The following is an 11458-nucleotide window of genomic DNA, read 5'->3' as shown; positions in this document are numbered from 1 at the left end:
TGTTGTATTTGCTGCACACAACGAACAGTGTAATTAGACTACTACACATGTAGGCCAATGTATGATTTTGGTGCTTTTGAGTTATTAAATAATATAAGAGTGTCACACAATGGTTAGCAAGGACCTAATGGAAGGTTAGCATGGAAGGTTTTGAATATCCAAACCACACACCTGCAAATATCATGTTTTCTTGTTTGGCTACGTTCCGCAAAACTAAGTTTATTAATGAATTAGATCTACATGTCTCTTTATTAAAAGTACGTTGGAGGTAGTCTTTTTCTAGTTTAACATGTTTGATATTATCGGAAGTCTTTTTAGTCGTGGCTCATGCAAATAGTGACATGAACATTAAAAATCAATAGTGACCTCTCCAACACCAAACAGGAAGGGGCAAAATAGGCGACAGCTGTAGCCTATATGATTATTTGTTATTTCATTTCTTATAAACTATTAGTCGGCTATTCTTGTGACAGAACAGCCCTATAACTATTAGGGATGTCACACATGAAACAGTGCTGCAGAAACGCGATAGTTTGATATGAGTAGGGTATCGCATGAGTTCCTTCCTGTTGATGTAGTGCGCGATGGAAATAATTTGAATGAATAGGCCTAGCAGTCTAGTAAATGTGACCCACAGTCTTTGCAAAATCCTAATCTGAGACTGGCCTAGTCTTTCAAAAATCTTTTCCAAATCTTTGCTAAGTCTGTCAATGTAAGGTAGGCTTAAGTTGACACTTGTCAGTGTCCATTCTTTTGTTGGTCCAGAGTTTATTTTTACTGCATTCGGTGTTTATAATCTCGTTCAGAGAGGGTGAAACCGAAGCCAGTCAGGCTCTTGGTTCAGTCCTTCGGGTACCCATCTGACGTCATTACGTCGGCAGACGTCTCTCCCTGGAAGTCCGAAGTTGCCCGAGAACAATGGCTGCCTGACGACGGCTGTTTGACTGTTTGAAAGCCAAGGTAAGATAATAAATGTAAGATGTAGTTTGTCTAAATAGTTGCCCAGCATTTGTAACTTTTTAAGAAACATTCCCGTCGTCCATGTTTAAACTTAACATTCGTGCTGAGGATGTACTAGGTTGGGGAATACCCGCAGTATCGTTAGCTATCGTGCTAACGTTAGAACTAGCAGCTAGTTTAATGATAGCTAACGTTAACGTTAGGTTAGCGCACTAGCAACTTTTAGCACACGATATCAAAGCTGACCAAACTCTTTTTCTGTTAAATAGTGGGATTGAATTCGTGAATACAAGTGTTGGTCATGTTTTACTTTTCTGTAAGAGACGTGTAGGTCGACGAAGCTTGCCTGCTGTGTAGTGTAACTGTAACGTTAGCAGCTAGTGGTTAGCTCACCGTCAATCTGTTTAAAAGGCAACAAACTTTTCTGTTGAAAGTTAGTGCTAGCATTCGCCCCCACCATCTAACTGCTAGTGCTACCTTAATTTGAATTTCGTGGGGAATATAATAGGCCAGTCAATCTAGCTCAATAAAGGGCCAAAAATGAAGCTAATTGCAAAAGTAATAGTAATGTTTCATACTTTTTATTGATCCTTATACCCTCCTGCATCACAGAAAAAATCTACCCATTTATATTTAATGGAACATACGTTTTTTCAAGGTCAAAGGTAGCAATTTCCAATGCATTTTGCCATTGGGATTTAATGGGTAAAATTTTAAACTATAGATATCAACTTGAAACTTTCTCAGTTGTTTACTCACATTAAGGCAAAGATTTTTTGTTTTGCAAGTTTTCTGAAATGTGATGTTTAGATATGCAAATGAGACCAGTTGTACTTAAATATGCAATAATTTGCATATATTTCTAGAAAACTAAATCTGAACAATAGGTACAGTCAGCTTCAAAATAATTGCTGCATTTTGCTTATATGTTGGATACCAAAAGCCTATGCAAAGGGAATATTAGATAACACTTCATAATCAAAAATGAGGAAATCAAGTCAAGTCAAAATCAATGCGTTTCAATGGAAGTACAGTAAAGAACAAATGATTGTCAATGATATGGTATGATGGAAGTATCTCAATGCATGCCAAGTTACATAAGGAAGATATTGACCTTTAGACAACATATCAAGTGACTTGGGATGCATTGAGATACTTCCATCATACCATATCATTGACAATCATTTGTTCTATAATGTACTTCCATTGAAACGCATTGATTTTGACTTGACTGGACATCCTCATTTCTGAGGTGATATGAAGTGATCTCTAATATTCCCATTGTATTTTGGCTTTTGGTATCCAATATATAAGCAAAATGCAGCAATTATTTTGACGCTGACTGTACCTATTGTTCAGATTTAGTGTTCTAGAAATATATGCAAATTATTGCATATTTAAGTAAAACTGGTCTCATTTGCATATCTAAGCATCACATTTCAGAAAACTTGCAATACAAAAAGCGTTGCCATAATGTGAGTAAACAACTGTGAAAGTTTCAAGTTGATATCTTTAGTTTAACATTTTACCCATTTCACCTGTAGTAAATCCCAATGGCAAAATGCATTGGAAATTGCTGCCTTTAACCTTGAAAAAAAACTATGTTCCACTAAATATAAATAGGTAGATTTTTAATATATTAATTAGATATACCTAGGGATCACAAAAAACTTGGAATGATTACTATTGCAATTAGTTATGGGTCAAACGCTAGATTGACTGGCCTATAACCGCTGGTCAGGTTTTAGCTTGCCGTTTGGCGTTTTCTTTAATGTGTCAACGTCCTTATTTTTTTTTTCCATAAAGGTTATCAAGGAAACAAGTGGTGTACTGGATGAAGTTTGATGGACTCTTCTGATCAGGTAAGGAAAGGTCCTAAATTAATGAATATCCACAATTACATTTTGATATATTTTCCTTTTATTCAAGTCAATGAATCAACAATTCCAAGAGGTGAAACAATGCATTTTCGACATCAACCAGTAAATTTAGACGTGTATATTAGAACATTTTTCACGATTAAATTATCTATAAAACATTTGGCCACTGTATTATTATTTCAGATGATCATGTTTTGACTTAACTCTTGTTTTGTCTGTGTCATGGTGATTGTAGGTGCTGCAGGTCTTCCAGCTACTGTTTGGAGAAGATATTTCCTCTCAATTTATGGAAGTAGGGAATTTTTCTGAAGGCAGAAATCAAGGATTCAAGAACCCAAGTTGGACTGTTGATTCCACTGTGACCACTGTGTGCATTTTGAAATGTTCCAAATGTGTGTCACGTCCATACGGAAGAAGTTCCAAGCCCACAAGTGAGTTCACTCACCAGATAGACACACATACGCATATAACACTAATATGTGTGCATGTATTTGTGTCTGTAACGGTTAGTTTATCCCCTCCTTTCATGTGTCTGTTATGACTTTGTAGTGGGCTCTATGAACTGTCCAGGGCAAAGTCGGTCTACCCTGATGACACTCCCTGTTCCTTGATGGTAACCATGGCTGCTGCCCTGAACGTGGTGGGTGTGGACTATAGGGTATGTTATTGAGCATGCTCTAATTTGTTTGTCATAAGTGCTATGCAATACATTAATCCAGAAAGTAATCATGATTATTGCAGTTACTTAAAAGTAGTCTTGAATTTGCGATTAGCCATGTTTTACCAATTCAGTTTGTTGTACAGCATGCATCATTTTGTTTATTCTTATTTTTATTGACAGAGCCCTCAGAAATAAACTGATATCAATAATTAATATGGATGGTGATTGTGGCAAGGGTGCCTCCATAAGGTAATTATCGTTTATATTTGTACATCTGATAGACTTACCTTGCTTATTTTTTTTAATTCTATGATTTTACAGATTAATCAACAATAACTAATTGTAAGGCAATCTTTTTTTTTTATTATTATTTTTTTTTAAAGGTGCCATCCAGAAGCCCCAGCCTGGAGCCAGTGGCTGCTATTGCAAGACTCATGGGGGATGATCTGCAGGCAAAGCTACGATTAGGTATGATAACACACAGACATACTACTGCGCAGAAGTGTAGGGTCACTTTCAAATGGCCTCTCTATTAAACTAAATAAATAAATACCGAACATATCTAAGTGCACTCCCAAACTTTCTAATACAAGTATATGTTGTTCACATCTGCATTACTTATATAACTATTGTGCCTGACTGCTTGTGTGGGTTTGCTTTTATGTGTCACACACAAGAAGAGTAGTTTGCATTGATTATATTCATGGACAGGGTCAATTGTAATGTATGCTTCCTTTCTCTTTCACAGACACTTGACATTTACTGCGAAAGGTACCATCAGAGCACCTCTCCCTACCCTGCAGGATATCTATACCAGAAAAGTACAACAACGGCCCAAAACTATTTCCAAAAGACATTTCACACCCTGACCATGGACTGTTTAAACCACTGAGGTCAAGCAGACGTCTCTGTTCCCACATGGCTAAAACAGAAAGGAAACAAGGAGTCTTTTCTCAATATGCTGCTCCATCGCTCCACCCCTGAAACATCAGTTTCGATCTTGGAACACATGAGGATGTTGCCTCAAGTTTGCCTGCAGACAGTCAATATAGACAGGTGTGTTGTTTTGATTTGATGTTTAGACTGCCATGCATACAGTATCTTTACAATAATGATGGAACAAATTCTCATTTGGTTTTACCTACATTGGGATTAAAGGAAAACTTAACCGTTTTTTCATATTAAACTACATTATTCCCTTAACTAAGACGAGTTGATACATACCTCTCACGTTTCAATGCGTGCACTCACTGGCTCTGGCATTGGGAGCACTTAGACTCTGCGCAGTAATATCCTCACTCCAAAGTGAAACTGAAAGTGCAGGATATTATTGCGCCACACAATATAGTTATCCCTCTTACCTGCTTACAAATGCACCACGTTTTATTTTGTCTCACCATACTTGGTCGTGTGACTACTCGTGTAACTGTATTTTGATAGGGAAAACATGGAGATGTTTTGTCGCTTCTAACTTCATCTCTGTTTGGATCCTAATGAATGCATTGGGCTAGCTAAATGCTATCAAAGATGCGCCGCGCGCCAGAGCCAGTGAGTGCACGCATTGAAACGTGAGAGGTATGCATCAACTCATCTTAATTAAGGGAGTAATATAGTTTAATTTAAAAAAAAACGGTGAAGTGTTCCTTTAAATAATTTTGATTCTAAGGGCTCTCAGGGAACAAGGAGACGATGGCCCATGGGAGCCATGCAGTTTATTTATTTCAGTTAGCCTATTGGCTGGTTTCATTCTCATTGAGCTCATTTTGTGGGCAGCCGTGGTGTACTGGTTAGCGCACCGGGCTTGTAACCGGAGGGTTGCCGGTTCGATCCCCGACCAGTCTACCATGGCTGAAGTGCCCTTGAGCAAGGCACCTAACCCCTCACTGCTCCCCGAGCGCCGCTGGTTGGGCAGGCAGCTCACTGCTCTGGGTTGTGTGATTCACCTCACTGTGTGTTCACTGTGTGCTGTGTGTTCACTAATTCGGTTAAATTGGGTTAAATGCAGAGAACTGAATTTCCCTCACGGGATCAAAAAAGTATATTCTATTCTATTCTATTCTATTCAATGCAATTCAAACCAGCTAATAGGCTAACTGAAATAAAACCATGCCAATCTCTTGGTATGGTGAAGGGTGTGTGTTGATGTGGGGTGATTTTAATTCCAGAGTCCAAGGGGACATAGTGTCCTGGATACATGAAATAACTGGCATTTTAAAAATAAAACAAATACAAATCTGCTAACCTCTATGGAAATGTAACACATAGGTTAACATAGGCATTCCAATACTTATATCCCCTGTATTTTAAGGAACAATTTATTTATTTACGATACATTAATTCACAAAGAAAATGTATGTCCTTAAAGGTTGAATATTTCCTCATTTTTTCATTTAAAGCATTAAGAGCAATTTCCAAAAGATGATTTTATATTGTCAACTTTAGCTTGTGTTCCAATACATTTGGGCTTGACTGTATGTCATTATTTATTAGTTAAATGTTTATGATTGCTTTTTGTAATGTCTGCACCTTAAAGTGTCAAAGTGTCAATGTAGTATATAGTTCATTAAATAAAAGTTTTAAATGCTACGGAATGGTCTATTTTTCTGATCCCCAAACTGATTTCTCAATTGTAACTCCTCCTTCTCAATAGTGTCTCATAGCAATGTCTCCTCATTTGCTCTATTATTTCTCCAAAGGAGAAACAAGTTATAAATGAGACTACACTCAAACATAAAGGAGATCTCCACTAGGTCTCCCCTATTTCTCCAAAGGAGAAACAAGTTATAAATGAGACTACACTCAAACATATAGGAGATCTCCACTAGGTCTCCCCTATTTCTCCTGTGTCTCAAACGAATATCTCTTTTGTGGCTCCTTCTTGTCTCATTAATGTATGTCTCACCTATTTCTCCTAAGGCCATTTTAGGAGAAAGAACTGAGACAAAAATGATACTGCAATGATCCTAGAATGATCCTTAAATGAGAATCTCAATTTTGGCTCCTGAGCAACAGAAGAGATACAAATGAGAAACAATTTTTTCCTCTGGGGAGTCCTGAACGACTGCCATTTCAGTTAGCTCGTTGGCTAGTTAGCTAGCATAAGGCAAGCGTTCCAAAAAAATGGAAGACGGTTTTGGTAACATAGCAACAATAAACACTTGACCGAAGAGCTGAGAAAGGGTAGAAAGTTCAGTGCGCTTCCAGCATAAAAAACGTGATTAGTGGACACAGCAGCTAAAGTTGTCCTCATCTCTTGTGTGTTTCCTGTATTTTAACCTCCTGCCTGGCCAAATACGTCATCAGTCACACACCCCTAATTGCGGGGTTGACCTGTTTCTTTCACATTGAGCCTGCCTCGGCAATAATACTACCCCCCGAGATGGGTTCAATTACCGAGGCGGGTTGACTCCCCACCCCGTGTCGGTCAGTGTGAAAGGAACAGCCTAAACATTAAATTCGGCTGATTTAGCGGTAAATTCGGTCAATGTGAAAGGGGCTACAGTAACCAACATGATTACCCTAGCAATCAGCATAGCAACTACCATATATATCCTAGCAACACCCTAGCAACCCTCACAAGTACCCTAGCAATGTTAATGCAAACCACTGTCTATCCAACTTTCTCTCTAACCATCTACTTCCAAGCATGCATTCATCCATTAAACTATTTGTCTATCAACATTAATTAAAATGTGTTTGATATCCCTATTTTCATGTTCTTCAGAGAAATAAGAGGCCATCAATTTAGATTTAAACACACTTTAGGAAATGTGGTCACAGTCACTCTTAAAGGTCATTGGCAATTTTGTGATCAAGAGATAAGTACAAAGCCAAAACTTTCTTTAAGTTTAGATGTTAAAATCTAAATTCTATGATCACAGGAAGTATGGGCACATTCATTTTAGACGTGCATATGCTGCAGTCTTGGCCACTTAAGTTTCGTCCATTTTTTGGGGAAATATTGATATTATTGGTTGGTGTTTTTTCTCTTTGTTATGTAGTTTTTATTGGCATACATTTTTTTTGTGTTTCAATCCAAACCATGAGATCTGTAGTTGGTGTAATAGCCCGCTGATGATAATTGTAATGGCCAAACGGAAGTTGTACAGTAGGTTGTATGAAATAGTAAGAGCTTGAGAGTGCTTGACCCTCCTAAGGGAATATTGTAGTCAGACTAAAATTGCAGCATCAATACTAGTATTTTCAGATAGGTCGTGGTAGACAAGGAGAAGGTGGTGTTACATAAGACGCTTTCTAGCTGGTCTCTGTGACCATATCACATGATGGTTACATGACTGTGATGATTTAGTGTAGTTTAAACAAACTCCTATCACAGATGACAGGTAAAGTTATAAATCACCTCTACAGTATATTAATGGACTTATCCATTATCAGACAAGCAGTTCTCTGAAGTTCTCGGCGAAACACTCTTTGTGACTGTCAAATGAGAAAAGCTGTCATCCTTGAAATATAATGACAAAATTGCGCTTCTATCCGTTGCGGATGCCTAGAATAAGCCTCTACATTGTGGGCATCCCCTGGGGACGGCAGTGGGCTTACAGGGCGCCAGGAAGTATTGAGTTTTACCGCACGCCTCACTTCCTCTTATCAGGTCTAAATCAGCTCTAATCCCTCAAAACAAAGGCTCCCATCCAGGAGCTGATTCTTTGATCATTGTCAACAACGCTCTGATTGCTCATCTTAATTATAGCTTTGTGCATTGTGTTCACATGTCTCAACAACAGACTACTGGACTGATTAGTTGACTCTGCACCAGTGACGTCACTCTGTCAAGAATGTCTCTGTCCTTAATCCACGAAGGTAAGATTCTTTTGACTTGGATGGCGAGACTTTTCACTACTAGACTGCAAAATAAGCAACTCTCTGCCTTAACATGCCACCATTTGACAGAGTAATACCAATTAATTTGCCTGACTGTGAGGTGAGTGTTTCTTTGTAAGAAGTGCATTGCATCATCAATCTCTCTCAATTGGCCCATGGAGGGATGAATATAAAAATATGCCTTGCGCTCAATGCTAAAATCCAGACAAATCATCTGCACAGGAGAACCAAGGGGGAGTAATCTCCTCATTTGCAAACGCTGCAGGATTATAATATTTTATTAAGGCAAATAACACAAGCAATAGATCATATGTTTTTGAATTGGTATTGCACAACCAGATACCACCAGCAAACAATGGAATCCATGATACATTCATTCTCTACCTTACACAAAACACTAAGAAGTGCTATCCATGGACTAACCATGCTCAATATGCTAGCATCTCTGCCTCTCTCTAGTCGGGTGTCAATTTCAGTTAAGCCCAAATGCCTGTATTTAAAAGTGTAGTCAAGTGTAGTGTGGGGAAACTATGAGACAGGTGTAATACTAAACAGAACAGAAACACCAAATAAGAGAAGAAATATTCTAAAAGACATCACAGTATGTCTTTACAGTATTTACAGTATCTTTACAATTACAGTATTTGATTTAATTTGATTTAATTTAAATATTTTTTAAAGGGTGATATGCATTTGTTTTCTGTTCATATGCAGTGTTCTGTTCATTTACACCACTTACTAAGAACACAAACAAAGGTCCTGTATGATTTACATTTTGCATTGCATTGGGCTGAATCACCATTTTTGGAATGAAAACAAAAGATGTGTCCCTAGACAAGAAGATTGAGCTGATAAACAACATTTTTTTTCTTTGGATCATATTTGGCCCGAACCACACCAAATCATTTGCTTGCAGGTAAATCTTGCTGTGAATTCTGATGAGCATGCTTGGGGTGCACCATTGGCAAGATAAAGAGTTTACAGCAGGAAGTAAAACTGAGTGTCGCTATGGGGAATGCTTGGCATTGAAATGTTGTGTACAGGCTAGGACGGAGGGATGCTCTTTTTATCCGATGAATTTTTTGAAGCTCTCAACAGAGAGTTTGGAGAGACCAGCTTTTTTTTTTAATTGGAGTGTTAACCCATCACTGTTTAAATTAGCTGTATTCCCGTGTTAACAATTACTGATAGGAAAGAACGCTAGAGTGGTGCTGGTTCCAATCAGCTGTAAACTGACAACACCAGCAGACAAAGGAAGACAATGTATCTTTGCATTTCGAAGATGACTACAAGAGTGGAAATACGCTAACACATCCAATTAAGAGAACTCTCACTATAGGTGCCACAATGTAGATCCAAGCAGACATCTTAATCAGACATGCAGTATGGCAGCATCATTTCTAATTCCACTGAAATTTTGAAGTTTTCGAAGAGGAAATCAGTAGGCTAAATCAGTAAGGAAGAAAGTGTTTTATTTGTATAGTGCCTTTCACAGATAAAATCACAAAGTGCTATACAGTATAATAATAAAAAAAAAACACATAACAAGGATGAAAAGTCAGGCATAAGATACACACGATTAAAACAGGTCACCAGAGAGTTAAAAACAAATAACCTTTAAAATTGAAAAGCGATAATAAATAAATAAATAAAGAGAAACAAATATATAGAAAAAGGGAATAGATATATAAATAAGGAACTGAATAAATGCAATGTTATTTGTTTAAAAAGGCCATCCTAAAGAGGTGGGTTTTTAACCTCCCTTTAAAAGGGTCAATACTGTCCGCAGACCCGCTGTAACCTCCGTGGGCAGAGGATGCCAGAGTGTGGGGGCTGCAACAGCAAACGCCCTATCACCACTTAAGTCTTCAGTCTACATGTATGGTGTCTATTACAGTTCATCAGTTAAATAACATTACATTTGAAGCGTAGCCCAATCAGGAGGTACAGATGGGGGGAGCTAACACAGCTAACTAGCATCAGACAAGCAATTCTCCTCTTCCTATGACTTCATCATACTGTCCATCAGCTATCTCCTTAATGACAATTAGCCATTGCACAAAGGCCAATAGATTCACCAACAGGCCTATTAGTTTGCTCACACACACACACATGCACACACACTCTCACACACACACACACACACACACACACACACACACACACACACACACACACACACACATGCACACATCATGTGAAGGTTAAGGTGGGGTTCTCCCTACTAATTACAGTATGAGTCTCATTCATTATGGAAGTGAATCAGGCTGAAATGCCTTGCCCTTGCTCATTGCCTTCTCGCTCCAATCAGGCCGCAAATGAAGCAGAAGGAACCGGGGCTGATCTCGGTAATGGAGCAAGTCTCCCGCAGTCTCTCTCTCTCGCCCTCTCTCTCTCTCTCGCCCTCTCTCTTGCACTCGCAGGAACCTCAAAGCCCTCTTATCAAGTCCAAGAAAAAGAACCTCGCAATCGCCCTCAATCAGCTGCTTAAAGACCCCCGCGCTCCCACCGCAATACACACACACACACACACACACACACACACACGGACACACGCGCGTGCGCATACACACACACGTTCACACACAATGTCAAACATTACATCATGCACACCCTCAGGAAGGGGCCAGGAGTTTTCATGTCCGGTAAGGATCGCGAGCAAAAATTTCACATCTATGAGCTAAAAGCCTGACTAATTACAACACATTGAATAATTGAATGGCACAAAAATATGGGTTGTTAACCCAGATGAATAAATGAACATGGTCCAATGCTACTAAGAGGGTCAGCTAAAAATACCCAAAGGGACATTAGGTGGAAGGCATCAATATGAAGGAGGGGGCACTGGGGGTGATGTCCATTCATGGTATTTAGCCTGCAGATATATCCTTTAATTAGAGCGCTATACTGCGCGAGGCCGCTGCACTGTGGACAGGTTTGTGGCGTGGCGGGTTGAATGTTAGCACCCCGGTGCTCCACAGCAGCTTGGATTAGGATCACTGTGACGTACATCTGCTGTGGTATTTCGGGGCGCGCGGGTCGTCGCGGACCGCGCCACTGATTAGGAGTGAAAGGAGTCGCGGCACCTCTGCGGACCGCGTGTCCAAAGCGGCGT

The 11458-nt window shown here is 39.1% G+C and overlaps 1 long non-coding RNA gene across 1 annotated transcript; it reads left to right on the top strand.

The window, feature by feature from the left end:
* Nucleotides 1-823: 823 nt before the first annotated feature.
* On the top strand, nt 824-4646 carry LOC134069184 (uncharacterized). Its single transcript, XR_009936783.1, has 7 exons — nt 824-960; nt 2767-2822; nt 3076-3271; nt 3390-3498; nt 3682-3750; nt 3885-3969; nt 4250-4646. It is a non-coding gene; the product is annotated as an uncharacterized LOC134069184 (long non-coding RNA).
* Nucleotides 4647-11458: the final 6812 nt, after the last annotated feature.

This window comes from Sardina pilchardus, chromosome 21, assembly GCF_963854185.1.
Source record: "Sardina pilchardus chromosome 21, fSarPil1.1, whole genome shotgun sequence".
Lineage (NCBI taxonomy): Eukaryota > Metazoa > Chordata > Actinopteri > Clupeiformes > Clupeidae > Sardina > Sardina pilchardus.
The sequence above is the reverse complement of the archived record's forward strand: the minus strand, read 5'-3'. Positions and strand labels throughout refer to the sequence as shown.